We start from the raw sequence: 20,283 nt of genomic DNA, 5'->3' as shown, positions 1-20,283 counted from the left end.
GTAACACAGAGAAACTGGATTGTAGCGCAGGTTGCCCTTTCGGGAACTGCGCTGAAATGCAGGAACTCTTAACAGTACCTGCGCTGGGGTAGAAACGAGAATCTTTCTGGGTTCTGGGTCACGGTTTGCAGTTTAGTCTTTGGTTTTTGGCCGAGTAAAAGCAATCAGTAATGCACAATCAGGGGGTAGATCTAAGGAGGGTCTAAGAGCTATCACAAAGGGTAATCAGATCATTTGTGAATCAGCTGTTCAAATCATAAACAGATCCAGTGAATGGATTGAAGTAGTAGATGTCTAATTTGCATTTGTTATGGCAAATGCAGTTCGAATGCTACTTATAAGTTTATGAAACAAACAACAAAAAGATACACAAACAAACTAATTAGACAATCGTCCCCAGTGGAGTCGCCATTTTGTTACTAGGAAAAGTGTCTATTTAGAACTGCTCTATCCCACTAAGGTGTGACAGCTGCCTTAGAAACAAATAGAGAAAACTACTTTTGTATTTCCTTTATGAATTAAAGATAGAGGGGGATAGAAGGAACCGACCTGTGTCTTGCGCTAATCCTTTGATCCAATCCCTCTCTTCTTTGACAGCTTCCAGCTACCTGCTCCCTTACTTTCCCAGCTTCACCAAGTTCCTGTAAGATCATAGAAGAAGAAAACTATGCAAAGACATGGATCTATATTCATAAACAACTTAGGATCAGATTTAAGCTAAACATACAAATGTAACAAGCATCAATGATACACAAGCATGCAGGAGAAACTAAAATAGTTTTTATTGAAATACAAGAAGATCCAAGAGGAGTTACAACCGATGATTTCTGACCCAGCATCAACCTCCCAGTAAAGAAGCCCCTTCTTCACCTCCAACAAAGAATAAATCACCCAATACTCTGATATCTATCTCAAAACCAACAACAATTCCTTGCAATGTACAAAATTCTAGCCTCTGGATCTCTGGGATGAGGGATCCATATATAGATGTATGCAAGGAGGATGAGTCAGCTTATGATTTGATTAGTGTCTTCTCTCTGTCAGTTCTTGCTTCCACTTGGAGACTGAAAGCCTCTTACTCATCCTTGGTCGAACTCAGTGAGGAAAGTGTCATTGGAGAAGATTCTGGAAGCTTCCATTGTCTTTCCACCTCACGGAATGGCACTGCCATTTTTCATTTCCCGCTCAACACACCCTCATAGTGCATTTAGGTGCGTTGCAATGCACCTAGCTAGTGTATTTAGGTGCTATGCAACGCAGCTAGCCAGTGGAGCAGCTGAAATGATCCTGATTTGACTGATTCTGAGCAGTTTCTGGTGGAGAACTTCTGGGAGAAGCTGTAATTTGTTGACCTTGTTCCTTTAGGGGTTGGAATAACACTTTTAGGGACTTAGGAGCCCTTGGTTTATGGACATTTCATGCTTGGAGCTGCAAGGCACAAAAATGTCTATAACAAGCTTCCCAAAAGGTTGCAATCCTTCATGATGACAACTGTCAGAGGGACCACATGGTTGAGTTAGTGAAAACAACCATTTTAAAAATAAGCCCATGTACATACACATTAAGTGCCTTTTGTTAGAATTCCTAAAAGAAGAACATGTTTTGACCCATTCAACAATATTATGTCGATCAGTAGCTTGACCTAGACGTGCCCTCACACATGGCCTTGTAGCTCCATTTGTAGTTGTGCCACAACCTACCCTATAATGTAGTTGAAAAATGACTGAATGGTTTCCATATTGCTATAGAGAAGTTCCTTCACCTGATTGTATAGTTTTTGTGCTAATATTATGTTGAAAGACATTCCCAGGTAAGAGTGCATCATCAAAACATTCAAAGAAATATAATTCCCCATTTGCAACTTTGGAAGAGCATGTAGTATATACCCATACCTGTTGATGGGATTATGCCCTTGGAGTTCTAGGAAACACTGTCAGACCTCCTTGTGGTCCTGTATAAGATGTCAATAGGGCCCCTTGAATATCATCATGCTCCTCGAGGCATTTAACCCCAATATTGTATTTGAAAAATTACTCTAGAATTCACCTCACACATGGTTTCAATAATCCACATTGTTTGTTTTATAGTACCTCTAGTTCCTAACTTCTAGAGGAATAAGTAACAAAAAATGGCAGTTTTAATGCTGGATAGAGAATACTTACAGTATATCAAAATCTATTTTCTCTGGCAGGAATTTTGTCGTCAAAGACATTTTGCCCAAAATTTTCCCTTCATCTTGAACAATTTCTTCTTTCAAGGTAAAGCCTTCTACCTTTCCTTACCAAATTGTTGTAGGAAGAGACACAAAAACTGTGTAGGATTCACTCCAAACTAGAGTTGGTGGATGAGGATCAGCTAGAGCTTGATGAAAGCCAAATGTTTTACTACTATTGCTTCCAGCTAAAACTAATTCAGCTAGTGAAGCAGTTGTTCTTGATGGACCTGCAACTATAGTTAGAAATTGTGATGTGCTTCCTTGTTGTGTCATTGGGACAAATGTGTTTAATTGCAAAGAAACAAGACTACTTGCAACATTGTTACTCTCAACTAGTCTATGCAGTGTGTCACTAGGTGTTGTTGGATGTTTTAAGGTATATTGGGACAAGGTTCCCTATGGTCAATTTTTTAATCATTTTTGTTAATTATTTAAAGTCTCCGCATTTTGAGGAAGGGAGCATGAAGGTTGTAGGAGTCAAAAGAGCTTTAGGAAAGTCAAAGAACCTTAGTTTGTTAGAAGTTAAGATGTTTTGTGACCCACCCATGGTTCGTGAACCATGGTATTGTAAAGAAAGAATCTATATAAATAGGTCTTAGTGAGCCATACGAGGAAAGTTAGTCATTGAAGATCTATGTATGAGCAAGTAAGCTAAGGCAGAAAAGTATGTTTTCTATACTTAGGCGAAGGGGAATGCTCTTGCAGCTGTGTACATAGATACCTTGATAAGTCCACAGCTGAGTGTGCAGGCCCCTGTAGCTACATGTGCAGGGAAGAAAGAACCTTTAACATAAGGACTTATCATAATAAAGACTATTTTGAGCCATATTTGTGTATCTGTGACTTTATATTTACTTATGCATTTTTTGTGTACTCGCTATGTTTTTTGTATTTACCTAAAGAAACACTTAATTGGTGCATGAATGTAATAGATATGCTACTTTACTTAATGATATGAATGTTTAAGGAAATTGGCATAGGGTTAGCAGTTGTTGTTCGTAAGTTACTATACTTTCTGCATTTAAGGGTTAGGGTTCACGAAGGTTAGAATAAAGCCCTAGAAGTAACAAAAACCCATGACACAGACCTCTGGATGTAGAAATTTGGTTATGTCATCTCGCAATATTGCTATGGGTCAGACTATAGCCTATGCTACATAGGTTGTTACTGAAAGGGTCGGCAGTGAAGTATTTTGTTGGTTGGCAAAGCTAACTATAAACTTGGGTCTAGATCCCCTCAAGCCAACAAATAGTTTTGTTGTCAGGACCGGGATATGTCTGAGGAATGTGTGATGTCAAATAAATGGTTCCCAACTAAGAATGAAATCAAGAAGTGGATATATCGAAAGTTTCACAAACTTACAACCCAAGAAAATAGGAATTTGTTTCTGTATACAGATGAACACAAAATTTTTGTCTACTCCTTTCTATGCGAATTACACCAATGGTTATCTAAATTGGCAGATAGTCAAGGTACATGGAAGTTAGACAACCCTATTGTGCGAACTCCGGAGTTGGTAAGACATATGGAAGTTTAAGAAAATAAGATCATGATGGTTGTCAATTACTAGATCGATAGCATTTTGGGCATATTCATTACTGAGATCGTGATCGATACATCTATCAGTTATAGTGAAGATGAACACCTCTTTTTTAAAGGACCAAGAGGTAAGTATTTGAAATACCTGAAGACTTGGATTAAAATTATATTGTGTGAGAAAAGGGTTATGAAATTAAATTAATGTTTAGAAGATATATGACGGGAGCTATGCAAAGTGGAAAGACATTCAGAAGAGATCTAGATTCAGGTGCTAAGTACAATCCTCTATTGGGAGCATCTTACAGTGATGAAGAAAGTAGTGTTCTGGGGACACCTCTAGGTGTGCTACAGGTGATAAGGAAGGGTGTAGCAGGAATAACACATCCATCCACTCCAACTCCACCATCACCTCCACCTCACACACCTACATCATTGGCCTCACCTCACATCAAACAACACCATTTCAACATGGCCAACATGATGAAGATTCCCATATTCATGGATTTTGAGACGGATGACCATGAGCAATTTTGGTTTGTAGCAGATGCTGTGTGGAAGTCACAGCAGGTTATAGACGATGACTTGAAGAAAGCACATCTCATTACAACACTACAAGATAGAGCACTAAGCTAGTATATTAAGTTTTTTTCAACTCATCCAAATGCAACACTAGATGAAACGAAGAAGGAACTCAACAATGAATTCAACAAGCCTAAGTCACAAGCCCAGTCTATGATAGTGGTTAAAGAGATCCAGCAGATGGTGAATGAGTCCACGTGGGACTTTGATCAGAGGTCGAAATTCTTGCTGCAACAGGCTAATATGCAGATCATAAATGATCAACAAAAGGACTGGTACATTGCTTTGCTATTGCCCCATTTCATATTACCTTTGTCACAATAAAATATTGGAATGCAAGCTGAGGCACTAGATATTGCCATGAAATTATTACCTATTCAGGATACAAATTTGGGAGTGCAAGAGATTCAGTCACAACTGGCTAGCCTGCATATGGCATTGCAGAGCCTCAAGAAGGGAAAATGAGTTGAAAATGAGGTCCATGTAGAGGTATGGTGTTTGAAATGTAAGGGCCAGGGACATGATAAGTGTCATTGCCCAATGTACTAGAATTATCTATCTGGAGGGGGTCTTGTCCCCTTAAAACTAGAGAACACCGATGGGCCAAGTACGAGAGTAGTACCATGGTCCGCTATTTGTCAGATTACTAGAAAAGATATGACGGGTAATTGTCATTTGATGCAGAAGTTTGTGCAGACTCAACAACAACTGTTCTATTATTTGTCTAATTTTGTGGGTCATGACAAGCGCAATTGCTAAAGTTATGAATTAATGATGGGTCAAACACCAACATATAGAGTACAGATGGAGGTTCGTCCTTAGGATCAAGGCACAATTGCATCGCATGGAGGATTTTAGGGTCGAGGAAGAATGCAAGGGGAGGGTCTGGAAGAGGTCATCGCCAGATGATCTGTTACAATTCTGGAGAACCAGGTCACTTTGTGTGTGATTGTTAGAATCCAACGCACCCCTCATGTCAATATTATCACTAGTTTTAAAATGTCATAGAATTGTACCCGGTGCTCGTCACAAAGATGAAAGAAATGAATACATAGACTCATAAGCCTACCTAGAACATCTAGATGATGAGATCTAAACCACACGAAGAGGGTGCTAATGTTAATAATGTTATGCGAAGTGGCGAGCTACCAGGCAGGATAAAGGGAAGCAACTTGAGGAAAATGTTTGGGTTCACAGGGTTGCTGATAAGGAGACAAGATTCAATGTAAATTAGGTGAAGGAAATGTTTATGGAAGCAAAAAGGAGCTTCCTGGATGAAGAAGCTTCTACATCAAGGAGCCAAAGTACAGGAAAGACTGAAGACACCAATACTATGCAAGAGGCAGTGCCATCATTATTAGCATCATTTTTAAGAACATACATGAAACTCCTAAGGGGTAAGAAGGCAGTAGAAGGACTATAAGAATTGACAGATAATTGCGCTAGAAAGAATAATTGTCTACCAGAACAACACATGGCACATAAGGTGGGAAAAAGTAAGAAAGGGACTGGACACGAAATGAGATTGACTACGCAGATTGAGAATATGAAATGGACTAGGTAATTATTGATTTAGGGTTTGATGCAGATGTTCTACCAAAAAAAACCTGGGAAATAATGGGAAGACCAGCGCTATAATGGTCCCCAATCCAACTGAGATGGCCAATCAGTAGAAGATTATTTGTATGGGGTGCATACATGGAGTGACTATGAATATTGAAGGGGCATGCACCATAATAGATTTTGAAGTGATCAAAATAGTGGACGAAAGTAACTCATATCCAACGCTACATGGAATTGATTGGGAATTAGATATGAATGCAGTCATCAGCTTGAGGAAGTGTAGTATGAAATTAAAAAAGAATGAGGGTCACTATGCCATTGGACCCAGCCAAAGAGAGGGTGCATATACTACACAAGAAGGATTTGAGTCTAAATCTAGCCATGCTGCCCATTCAGAATCTGCACGAGCTACACCAAGGGGTGTTAGAGGAGCTCATGATTTGGCAGGTACACGCACTGCTGGTCATCAATGAGGTAAAAACCAATAACAAGCATATATTTCAGGAAGAGAAGCAAGCCCTCAAGGAAAAGGAGGAGGTAACAACGCGAAGCCAGTAGCTAGAAGCAACTATGGCACAAGCCTACAATGTGCTCACCAAGCTCCAAATTAAGGCAGAAGCAACCCCTATGAAGAAGATTCGGAAGGTAGCCACTGAAGTAAGGGAGTCATTGGAAAAAATATACAAGGTCAGATTTGAGCTGCAGCTGCAAATATCAGAGCTACAACTTAATATGCAACCCACTACCCCTCTAGAAGTCAGAGAGCAGTGCGGAGCTACTATTAAAGAAGGGATGTTCACCTTCAAAGATACAGTCAAGGGCTGCACTCATTTATTTGAATAGGCCATGGAACTCTAGACCTCGCTGCAAGAGGATCCAACTCTTCAGAAGATTGAAGTGGACATTAGATAGAAGCAAAGACATTTTGATGAAATTAGGTTGATGGCATGAAAGTTAGCACCAGTGCAAAGGTGTGCTAGATTATAGGAAGGCAAGCTCATCATGTGAGAAATTGATGAGTTGCATCATAGGGAAGTGATCATATCTTCAAGAACGCAGCCATGGGTGGATGAGGCCAATTAGTTAACTCTATCAGTGCAGAGAAAACTGAAGGTGATGAAGTAGACACAATAGACCATGGGCCTTGCAGTTGAAGGCCTAACCACTGAAAAACTGGTCATGGAAGTGTGTCAGGCTGCTATGCAAGGGAAAACATATCTACGTGTTTTGAAGATTGAATTCAGTGAGCTGCAGGAGAATATCAAGGCACAACCAGCTGAGTGACTCGAGGATGATTCATGACTTTGTGTTGGGGGCATGTTGGGACAGGGTCCGTGTAGAAATTCCCACTGTAGATCACCTGATAATGCAATATACTAAAGAAAAATACTTTATCTACTTCTACAAACAATTATGCGGAAGCTTAATTGAATTGAGCAAGATCAATTGAACACATATAACTGATAAGAAGAAATCTATCACACATAACACAGAAGAAATAAACAGGGGAAAGCCTCAGCCTAAAACCCCAACTCTTTATTATCATACAAGTGGAAATATAGTTTGAATTACAAAAAGAATCAGCTCATAAGCTATCCCGCTCTCTCTGCAATCCCTTTGCTACTCATAGACAATCAAAGGCCTCTCTCAAACCTTCTCCTCTGCCCTCCAAGCCTCCTATTTCCTTGGAAAATTTTCCTTGGGGTCCAGTGCAGCCACTTATGTGAATTGGCCTCTTCACACACTCACTAACCTCTGATCCAACTTCGCAATCCTGAGGAGATAAATCCTTCTCCATGGATGAGATTCCTTTATAGGAAAAATCCATCCAACTGATAGTACACTGTCCCTCCTGTAATCTCAACTAGGTCTCTGTCTGAACTGACATGCATGAGTTATTCATGAGAGAACATTCAGTTATCTAAAGTGCAGCAATTATATGAAAGCATGCATTAACTAACTGAACTCACATTAATTTAAACAAAATGTTTAAATCAATCTAACTAGACTTGACTCAGTTAACTGAGCCAACTAATTACATCTCAAATTAGAACTCATGCTTATCTCTTTAACTGATGGATAAATTCCTCAATTAATGGAGAAACTGTTGCATGTCCCCACATAGACTTCAAGTTTGATTTTTCACAACTAATTAACTCATGGTGAATTAATTAATTTATTTTCAAACAGTTGTTAAGTTCAAATTCGAATTTTTCTTCCTATGTTTATTCTAGGGACTGAATAAAATAAGAATCCATCTTGAACTGCTAAAAATAGAATGTTATTTTTAGCACTTCCATTTTTCATTCCCTGTTGCTCAATGCAGCACTGGTACCCAAAATACTATTTATAGCAATGTTATTTCTAGCACTTGTAATTTTAGCATTTCTTGTTGCCATTTTCAACAGTCCCATGGGGTCAATTTTGTAATCATTTTTGTTAATTATGTAAAGTCTCCGCATTTTGAGGAGTGGAGCGCGAAGGTCATAGAAGTCTAAGGGGCATTAGGAAATTCAAAGCCCCTTATTTTGTTAGAAGTTAAGATGTTTTTTGACCCGCCCATGGTTCACAAACCATGGTATTGTAAAGAAAGAAGTTATATAAAGAAGTCTTAGTGAGTTAGAAGAGGTAAGTTAATCATTGAAGAACTATGTTTGGGCAAGTAAGCTAAGGCATAAAAGTTTTTTTTTTTTACTTAGGTGAAGCGGAAGGATCCTGCAACTGTGTACATGGAGACCTTGGTAAGTTTGCAGCTGAGTGTGTGGGCCCCTACAGTTGTGTGTTCATGGAAGAAAGAGTCTGTAACAAAAGGATTGATCATAATAAATACTATTTTTGAGCCATATTTGTGTATCTGTGACTTTATGTTTACTTATGCATTTTCTGTGTATTCGCTCAGTTTTTTGTGATTACCTGAAGAAACACTTAATTGGTGTGTGAAAGTAATAGATTTTCTAATTTACTTATTGAAATGAATGTTTAAGTCAATTGACGCAGGGTTAGAAGTTGTTGTTCGTAAGTTACTGTACTTTCTACATTGTAAGGGTTAGGGTTCGCAAAGGTGGGAATAAAACCATAGAAGTTGAAGCAACCCATCACACATACCTCTGGATGTAGAAACCTGGTTCTGTCATCCCCCAATACTGCCTCAAGTCAGACTGTAGCTTGCACTATGTAGGTTGTTATCAAAAGGGCCAGTAGTGAAGGGTTTTATTGGTTGGTGCAGCTAACTCTAATGAGGAGGACGACGATACTAAGTAGATATATAAGCTGAATGCGTGAGATCAAGATTGGATCAACCCTATTATTGCACATCATAAGTACTCTCTCTTTGACAACTTTTCTCACTTCTTTCTCTTGTTTTCCAAAAAAAACAGATCATCATCACTCATAAATGATCGATTTTGTCTCAAGGAAGACATTAAATGATTTACATTTTATACTTTGATGTTTTCTCTATTTGAAATAAGTTTTTTAAAATTAGCTACGGAACATAGCCTATTATGTAGCTAACCATGTGTTCTGTAGCTATTTCCAAGGTTGAATAGGTTACAGGTGTCAAACGAAGAAACCGACCACGTGGGCATCTATGGAATCATCTCGACATGGATCCTATCCTAGTCACCCATCCCAGATTGACAAAGAAGCCAGCTCAAGACTACAGTCAAAGGTGGAGTCAAATGTATGAAAATTGGAAGAAATAGGACTCTTTGTCTACCCTTTCATGGTTAATTAATAAATCCAACATATCTGTTGAAGCATTATCTCGGATCAGCCACCTATGTCAACGGTTCTGTGCAACCACCTTATTCGAATTCAAGTCACCTGTAGTTGATCAAACATTTACGCAGATTGGTTGTAATACGTGTAGACCACTTGTAGCTAATTTTCCTCAAAATATAGTTATGAATGTTTTCTTTAAATACCAATTGTATAGAACTAAGAGCAGTTCGAAGTTTTTGGATGTATTAAGCTCAGACTTGCAGCTCTGTAATTTTGAACTTTTGTTCCTGTTTATAATATAAAGCCATGTGTTGACCAATGATCATTTGAAAGAGTATTTTCAACTAGTTAGCAGCTCAACCCAGTCAGTTGCAGAGGCCCCATGTGCTGAAGGAGGTTTTCTTTTCATTTGTTTTCTTCTTTTTATTCAATTTTAAATTCTTCATTTGCTTTTAGCAGTGTTTATAACTTAAGTGGATTTCTTATACTTTTATTCCTTTTAGTTTTAATCAGTAGCATAAAGTTAGAATTCAATTATGCAAGTGTCTTTCTCCATTCCATTTCATAAAGGAAACAACTTTGTTTCTAAATAGAGTAAGGCTGAAAATAATGAGGATGCATTATTGATTAGTTTACTCACTGCTTTTGTTATTTACTTCAAAGTTCAGGTTGTCAATGCACTGTACTAATGAATATTTTGGTCACCATTTCAAGCTGATATCCATCCTAAACTAAATGGTTAATCATTCACTTTACATAAGGGTTGAAACTAATCAGTTACCTTCTGCATGTTTTTATTTAGTTTCTTTTCTAGATCATGAAGTACAGAAGTTGCTTGAATTCCATCTTAAGAAGGTTATCCTTCAAAATTAAAGGTTAAGGTAACTAGAAGTACTTTAGTTAATTTGATTCTCTGTATTTATTTCAACATGACTTACAACTTCACCTTCTAGTTTTAAGAATTATTGATGAATTAGGATTAGATGAGAATATGGGATAGATTCTCTGTTTTTTTCCCTTATTCTAACTTAGATTTTGACTAGATTTCGAGCTCTTGGTTCACCTTTAAGAAATTTAGATTCAGTTTCTCATAGTTCAAATTGTACATCATTAGGGATCAAAGAACAGAAACCCCCAAAACAATATAAAATACAAAACAACGAACTAAGAAGGGTTAACTCACACATACAGTGCACTACACTTCATCAGCTTACGAGCCCCGGTTGATAATTTATACAAAGGAATTTAGGCTACTAAATTGACTAAACTTTTTGGTGCCGTTGCCGGGGAAGTGTAACTAGGTAACCTTATCTCTTACATTAAAAAAAATGATATGCATAGATAAAGAGACTCTAGGGGTAGATTTATAGCTAGAGGTATAATTTCAATTCCTACAACACCACCTACTCCACCAAGAACAAGAAGAGATACACCTCCATCCCAAACTCATACTCCCAGCCATAGAACTCCCGAAATTCCAGGTGCAGAAATCCAATCAAAAGAATCTCCTACTTCATCTACCAAGTTAGTCCTAGAGGAGAAAAGTCTTGGATCTTCAACAGTAGGAGTAGCCTTTTTCTCCTCTACAGGGGAGCACATTTTAGTTGAAGAATTAGGAATACCTGGTGAGGAAGAAGAAGTAGAACCTCTCTCCCATATCCCATTAATAGAAGAACCAGAGGAGGAGAAAGTAACCTTGTAGGTTGAACCCTATATTGACCCTGAAGAAACTATAATGGCAGAAGAAGGAGAGGATGGAGAATTCACACTGTTTGGAGGAGGGGGTAGAGGAAGAGGTAGAGGAAATAATGGAGGAGGTAGAGGAAATAATGGAGGAGGCAGAGGAAATAGGGAAATAGATAATTCTTTTGGATTCCCTATAGTGGATGAAGAAACAAATGCCACAATGAAAAGTATCTCACCTTCTATCCTGCAAAACTTCCATGGGTTAAAAAGTGAGGATCCTGAAACATTTTTATTTGAGTTTGAAGTCTTGTGTAGAACCTATGATTATCTAGAAGACTCTCAAAAACTTAAGTTGTTCCCTTCAACACTGAAAGGAGCTGCTTTGAAGTGGTTCATGGGGTTAGTCACTCAGTCCATTAGAACATGGAATGACATGAAAAAAGTGTTTTTGGATATGTATTTGGATTATTGCATGCCTACCAATCACAAAGATGAAGTGTTCAAAATGATGCAAAGAGAGGATGAAAATTTAGAGGATTTGATTGAGAGATTCAACTATAATTCAAAAAGAGCAAAGATGGACAATTTAGATGAATATACCTTAAAATATATTTTATTAAAAGCCATTAGAGATGAGTTGATAGATACCCTTAACATGATGGGGAAGGGAGATATCTCTAAACTCCCATTAAATGATATAGGATAATTATGTGTTCATCTCTCAAGAGGGAAATCCAAAACTGGGAAAGGTCCAAGAGATCCTTCTCTTGTTAGAGTAAATAAATCTGCAACTGGATCAGTGAGTAGGGCCGAAATTGGTAATATGATTGATGAATTCAAACATATATTCTATGGAGTCTTAGTGAGAAAATAGACACCCTTAAGTTGCAAAAAAGGAAAAAAACCAAGGCTAATGCTTTAGCTATTTTCTGTCCAAAATGAAGAAAAAAAAACATGCTCTAAGAGAATTCCCTTTAGATGCAAAAATTATAGAGACTTGTATGATTTTCTCAGAGAATCATTAAACCAAGGGTTCTCCTACGATTCTAGGTTTTAAGGCTATTTTTCAAGAAGAAACTGTTATCACCCCAAGAAACTCTCCTAGGTTGTATCTCAGAGATGCTCGGGAACATTACAAACTCAACAAAAATGTTGGAAATGGATGGATGAATGGAAGGAATGATGCATATTCAAGCCAAATAACCACTTATACTATTCTTAACCCTAGACATGGGTAAACACCCCCATACCACAAGGCTTTAGACCACCAATTACTCACAGTTTGAGGATTAAGTGAACATGGAGAATACTGACCACACCAGCAGATGCACAAGACCATGTGATGGCCAGCTGCAACTAGTAAAGAGGTCTGCAAATATATTTCCTAATGCACAGACAGGATGACAGCTCTCTGGCACTAAGTAAACAGAAACCTGCATAGCACAATCAATGATACATACTAGATTCTAACACAGAGGTGGGATGACAGCCCCTCTAATGCTAAACATCAAGAGCACATGAATAAATGAATAACAGGCACAACCTAGAACAGAATAAAAGTGGAAAGTGAGCAATTAACAACAAAAAAAGCTTGTATTAGCTGAAAATGAAGAGCAGATGCTGCAGGTATCACAGTAGTTACAGTCTCCAGAAGTTGAACCTTACATCAACACAACAACCATCAACCCCATTACATTGTTTTTCTCAGTATATATAGAGTTTGTTTACAAAGATATTCTGTTGTTCTATGTGTGGAGGAGTCATAATGGACCACCAACCACCTTAACTCTCTGATGGAGTTTCTGCTACGATCTACTGGCTTTAATGAACAAATTGACCTTTTCTGCTATTCGGCGGTCCTTCTCTGAGCAGGTGGCGTGTTGACTGAAAGAAGCTCCATAACTTATAAATGCCTTTAACTACTCGAGGTTTGTACTTTCCTTCCTCGACCATGCTGTCTCTTGAATGAGGTAGTTGAAGATTTAAAACAAACAGTATTGGGACTGGTTATGCTCATCCTTTCGATACACAGAGAAACTAAGGAGCTTGGACTTCCTGGCGGGCAGACGAACTGAATGGAAGAACAAGGCTGACCATCGGTTTCACATATCAGCGGCAGAGATCTCCGAGTGGGATACATCGGGAAGAAGGAGAGCAGCGAAATGTGAGCCGTTGGATGTAGCAGATGAACGGCGGAGATCATTTCTAGAGGATATCAGGTAGAAAACGTGGAGGGCAACCGTGAGCTGTTGGATCTCAGGCGGGCAGATCCAACGGCTATCAGGCGACTAATGTGTGCGGGCGATAATGTGCGAGGACGGGTGAGACGAGTGGTAAATGGTATTCCTTGTACCACTTTCGGAGGATGGCGAAATTCGTACAATGGGCGCGTAATACCATTGAACGCGCGACACGTGGCAGATGTGATGAGGGGAAAACCGCTTTCCCCACAGGTTAACGAGTGGGAAGCTTGCGCGATCAGGAGGTGTGAATGCCGTTGGATCACGCGACAGACGATCGGACGACGGGGAAAAAAAACGAAGTTTAATGCGCAAGGAAAAAGGTGGAGACCGTTGGATCAGGGCGATCAACAGCGGAGGAGCGATCACAATATCGCGTCGGTGGAAGACAGGGGGCGTAGCCTTATACGCATGATGCGATTTTCTGATAGCAATGAGGGAAAGGGCTTATGAAAAGTGCATGGTCAGATGATCGCGGTTGTATGACCATTTGAACTCAGTGCCCGGGGCTAAGGAAATATGGGTTATGCAGAGTTTAGAGGAACAAAATGGAGGAAGCTGGGTGAAAGGAAGTAAGCAGGGGAATAGGGAAAAGCGAAGATAACCAGTGTAGACCATCTCCGAGCCAAAAACCAAGGAACGAGCTTATTCCTCCTCCTCAAAAATTAGCAACATGTAGCAGAGCTAACAAAAACAGTTCCAAATTCAACAGAACCTCTTTGCTTTGTCTCTAGAAAACCTTGGCAGGGGCCAAAAAATCAGGGATTTAACAATCAAATGTATCTTCGGCCCCCACCAAATTGGAATTCTTGGCAGCAACCTTGGCCTCAACCTCAATCTCAATCTCAACCTTGGGCACAAGGAGTACAAAATACTTACGGGAGATTTTCTCAATATTATCAATACCCTCCATCATATCAGAATTATCTTCCCCCACACATTCCACAACAAAATCAGTAGCCATAACTTCAAAATCAGAACCCTCAACTTTTATTACCATTTCCACAACAAAACCAAAGTCCTTAACTCTTATTGCCATTTCAGTAGAGACCAAATCAGCTACCCGCCCAACCATCACGAAACCCCAACAATAAAAATCCTTATAATACTTACATGGTGGAAGGACAAAAATTTCCAACTTATATGATCGCTCCTCTAGATCTCAATGATGTTCAACTAAGATCTAGTAGGATATTAGAAAAGGAAAGACCTTCTATAGTTATTCAGGAATAAGACAATTCTAAGGAAGATTCTCTACAGCCCAATAAAAGTTTTGAGGGAACATCTCTCCGAAACCAAAATACTGAAAATGAAAAATAGAAAGAACCAGTGAACTCAACTACTATCATTGAGCAACCAGTATCTACTTCTGCACCTCCTTTTCTTGAAAGATTACATGTCGATAGAGGAGTAGAAAAGCAAATCACGTTGCCTAATTATGATTGTCTAGATGAATTAAAAAATGTCTGTATCAAAATTCCTTTGTTACAAGCCATTAAGGAGATTCCAATCCTAGCTAAAAAAATAGAGTTGAGCATAAAGAAACCAGGAAGAAAAGGAAAAGAAACAAAAAGAATTCACCTGGTAGGAAAAATAGCAGATATAATGATGGGAAAAATGGCCATACAAAAATATGTAGATCCAGGAATTCCAATTGTGAAAACACATATCAATGGAGTTGAAATTCCAAAGACGTTGATTGATTTATGGGAAACAATAAACATCATGAGCAAACAAACCATGGAATAGCTCAAGCTTCCTAATCTTCTTTACACCCCTACATTACTGAAATTAGCGGACAGATCTTTAATCAAACCAGATGGAGTGTTAGAAGATATTTCGATATCCTTAGATTCTTGGGAATATCCTGTTGATTTTATGATCTTAACTCCCAAGAAAAATCTAGGAGGACATGCACTCATATTAGGAAGACCTTGGCTGGCCACAGTTGATGCTTTCATTAGCTATAGATTTGGTGATGTGTATATTTCTGACAGGAATTCAACAATGAAATTCTCTCTATATTCTCTAGCAAGAACAATCATAGAAATAGATGACAAAGAATGGATTGATGATGAAAATGGCATTCAGCCTCTCCTTACTATTTCAGATATTAATGAAGATAGTCAAATCTTAAATACAATGGAAAATTTTGAATCATCTCCAGAATATGAACATGATCAATTTCAAGAAAAATCCAATATTGAATATTTGTCATCTAGGCAGATGTCTCTTTATTCTATGTAAGAATTTGGTAGCTTTACAATTGAAATCTTTCTAGGGAGAACATTGAACATAAACAATAACTTGGAGAAATTACAACAGGGAAAGCTAATCAAGACATTACAACAACATTTTGCTGCATATGCATGGGAATATACTAACATGAAAGGAATTAGTCCTAAGATTTGTATACACCACATCTACATTGAGGAAAATTGTAGACCTATAAGACAACCTCGGAGAAGAATGAATGCAAATCTTAGGGAAATTGTGAAAGAAGCGCTGCAAAAACTGCTGAATGTAAACTTCATTTACCCAATTTCAGACAACCAATGGGTTTCCCTTTTAGTAACTGTGCCTAAAAAGAATGGTAAATGGAGGGTGTGCATCGATTACCAAGAATTGAATAAAGCTACCCTTAAAGTTCATTTTCCTTTGCCCTTTATAAATCAAGTGTTAGATACATTAGAAGGTAAGAAGTATTTCTCATTCTTGGATGGTTTTAGTGGTTATAATCAGATTCAGGTGGCACCTGAAGATCAAGATAAAACCACATTTACTTGTCCATGGGGAACCTATGCCTACCGAGTACTTCCTTTTGGGTTATGTAATGCACCTGCAACATTCCAAAGAGCAGTACTAGGAATTTTTTCTGATCTAATACATGATTGTGTAGAGGTATATATGGATGATTTTACAGTCTATGGGAATACATTTGAAGAAGCTTTGGAAAATTTGGAAAGAGTTCTTAAAATATGTAAGGAAGCAAACCTTTCACTAAGCCATGAAAAATGTTTTATGATGTTTATAGAAGGTATTATTTTAGAGCATCACATTTTAGGAGATGGGATTAAAGTTGATAAATCTAAAGTTGAAGTCATCTCTAAATTATCAATTCCAAATTGCCAAAAGGATGTTCGAAGTTTTATAGGATTCACAAGATACTATAGACGATTTATAAAAAATTTCACTAGAATAACATCCCCACTCTTCAAATTACTCACCAAGGATTGTGAATTCAATTGGAATCATGACTACAAGTTAGCATTTGAGACTTTAAAAACAAAAATTTCTGAAGCACCGATGTTGAGAGGTCCAAATTGGAAACTACCTTTTCACATTTCAACAGATGCTTCAGATACAACTCTGGGAGCTGTATTAGGACAAAAAGACTTGATTCCATATGCCATCTACTATACAAGTAAGAATTTGACTCCCACTAAGTTGAACTATACTATAACTGAAAAGTAATATTTAGTTGTTGTTCATGCAATCAACAAGTTCAAACATTATATAACGGGCTATGAAACCTTTGTTCATATAGATCACTCTGCAATTAGATATTTAATGAATAAACATATCACTAATGACAAAGTTACAAGATGGCTTTTACTCTTGCAATAATTCAATATTATTGTGCTAGATAGACCTAGAAAACAAAACACAGTTGCTGATTTTCCGTCCAGAATTCAAAATCTCAAAGATGACACTCCAGTTGAAGATAAGTTTCCTGATTAATATAATTTTGTAGTGACTACTCAAACTCCTTGGTTTGCAGATATTGCTAATTAATTAGTCATAGGGAAATTACCTTCATATTTGTTTCCTAGAGAAAAAAGAAAAATAATTCAGATAAGTTCAAGATACTTATGGATCACTAATGAATTGTATAAAACAGGCCCAGATCTTATGATCAGAAGATGTGTTAGGGAAGATTAAATGCATGAGATTCTTAAGGCATGTGATGATGAGTCGTGTGGTGGACATTTTGCTAACAAGAGGATACCCTATAAAATCATTTCTTTAGGATATTATTGGCCATCCATCTTCAAATATGCCAAAGAATATGTCAAGAGGTGTGACAGCTACCAGAGGGTAGGGAAACTTGATCCTTTAAATGAAATGCCACTATAAATTCAGGTACTCATTGAACCTTTTGAAAAATGGGCCTTAGATTTTGTTGGGCCAATTAATCCTTCATTTAAGTAAAAGAATTTTATATTGGTATGCACTGATTATGTCACTAAATGGGTAGAGGCCAAATGGCAAAGAATTACCTTTTTCTAATGAAAAATCTGTAGTTAATTTTCTTTTTGATGACATCTTCACTCATTTTGGTGTTCCAAGAGAAATTGTGATAGATCAAGGATCTCAATTTACATCTAAAATAGTGAAGGGTCTTGTGGAAGATTACAAGATCAAACATAGGAAATCTACTCCCTATTATCCACAAGAAATGGTCAATTTGAATAAACAAATAAGGTTATTGAAGGAATTCTCGCTAAGATTGTGCATCTATATAGAAGAGATTGGTCAGAAAGGTTTCCTAAAGCCTTATGGGCCTATATAACTACATGGAGGAACACAATGGGACATACGCCCTATGAACTTCTTTATGGGAAACAAGCCCTGTTCCTTATAGAGTTTCAAATCAAAACCTTCACGATGGCAGTCCAATTGGGATTGGATTTATCAGAGGCATAGAAACATAGAATGGAGCAGCTCAATGAACTTGATGAAATCAGGCAAGATGTAGTCCAAAGAACCAGTATAGTCCAACAACAGAGGGCTAAATGGCATGATAAATATATTAAGGAGAAGAAGTTTCAAGCAGGAGATTGGCCACTATTGTTCGATTCAAAGTTCAAATATTTTCAAGGGAAGCTTCAAAATCATTGGCTTGGGCCATATGACATTGAAGAAGTCTTTAATAATGGAGCAGTAAAGATAAGGAGAATAGATGGAAGCAAAATACCTCTTCTTGTGAATGGTCATCGGTTAAAGATATATCAAAAGCCAGTTTCAAGAGAGGAGTTCATTAAGATTTTCCAGGATAACTCTGAAATGAAGCTAGTGAAGAGGAATTCTTCTTCTCCACTAACTTAGTCTTTATTTTTCCTAAAAAAACAAAAAAACAAGCAAAAAAAACAAAAAATTGTATGAGGTTGAAAACCAATCATTGATTGGCATCCTTATACAGAAAATATAGGGTAAAAATCAGAGATTTCTGACATCCTATATTTTCCATTTCATTTCTGTAATAAGTAGTGACAAAAAGCTACATTCATTTATAGTTTAGAGTCTTCAAATTCATCATCTCATTCTATCTTCATTTTTTTCTACATTTCCACTTCATCTCACTATCATATTTCATTTACAATTTATCTTCTTACATTTTTACCCCATTTCACCCTATTTTTCATTTTATCTTACATCTCATTCCATCTCACTTTCATAACTCATTTCCATTTTTTTTTTCCATATTTCATAATCCATATTTCATTTTTCCTTCTTTTCACATTTTGCTGCTGATTCCATTCCACAGTTAATCTAATTCTGCAACTACAACCTACTTATCAGCTCTGGCACAATTGTATAGCTTACAAATAAATCATGAATGTAGGGAAATTGAAGAATCAAGTTTTGGATATCAACCATGCTCAAAGTACCTACGGATCAACACCAAAAGAATTATCAAGCAAAAGGTTAAGCTCTAAAGGTAAAATGAAAATTTATTTCAAACATCAAGTCATAAACATAAGTCATGTATAATATGAACGATCATATGTCTCCTTAACAAGTCATCATTTGATTTGACTGCCACTTCATGGTACCACATCTCCGCCACAACTTCCACATTCGATACCAAATAGTCTATAATGATTTCATCGTACCAGACCACCACTACTATGTACTTAGACGGTCTCTAATAATGCCATCTATTAACGGTCAAAACTACGATGTGACCAATGTATTCACGTCTCTCCAAACCCTCACCGTCTACTTATTCCATGTAAACCCGTAGTTTTTTTTCACCATACCTGCAATCATTCCATTTCATAGACCAGGAGAGTAATTTTGAAGGTTATAAAATTCTATGAAATAGAGACCATGGGACTCATTGTCAGGGCAGAGCCCTTCGGGGTAAAGTTTGTGGAAGGGTACCCATAACTCAAGGAGATGCTACAGAAGACTAGATGGCTCAATTTCATTGAAACATTTGACGGATATCACAAGGAGGTCACAAAATCTTTTGCTAGAATATTTGATGGTACAGAAGTAGAGATTGGAGACATTAAGTTTGCAGTAATAGAATCTTACATAGCAAAGGCTATAGAACTGCCAAGACTTGGTGAGAGATGGTTCAAAAAAAAAAAAATTCACAGTGAATCATGGAAGGTAATCCTCGGGAACCTAGATATGGATGTCACTGTGTTTATAAAAGGAATTCATATTTTAACACTTAAAAATAAATGGAGAAGCATGCTTTTGATATTACAAAATTTATTACCTGTGAGGGAAGATTCGGATGCATGTATGTTTATTGATGAACTTCCTAGAAAATTGAAACATCAACCTCCCTTTCTTCCTTCTAAATATTCTAAGGAGGATGGCTTCAAATGTACAGAAGAAAATAGAATTCATAGACACAACTATGTACCATCATGGGTTGGTAAAAATACTGGTTGAGTATCATCTGAAAAGAATAGGAGATACTTGGGAAAACTTCTTGAT

At 37.5% G+C, this 20,283-nt stretch overlaps 1 pseudogene; it reads right to left on the bottom strand.

Annotated features, from left to right (window-relative positions):
- Nucleotides 1-20,283, bottom strand: part of LOC149202445 (uncharacterized) — a 55,679-nt pseudogene that overhangs the window by 15,117 nt on the left and 20,279 nt on the right.

This window comes from Pinus tabuliformis, chromosome 2_1, assembly GCF_031772625.1.
Source record: "Pinus tabuliformis cultivar Carrire ecotype Pingquan chromosome 2_1, CPIR1, whole genome shotgun sequence".
In the NCBI taxonomy this organism is placed as follows: domain Eukaryota; kingdom Viridiplantae; phylum Streptophyta; class Pinopsida; order Pinales; family Pinaceae; genus Pinus; species Pinus tabuliformis.
The sequence above is the reverse complement of the archived record's forward strand: the minus strand, read 5'-3'. Positions and strand labels throughout refer to the sequence as shown.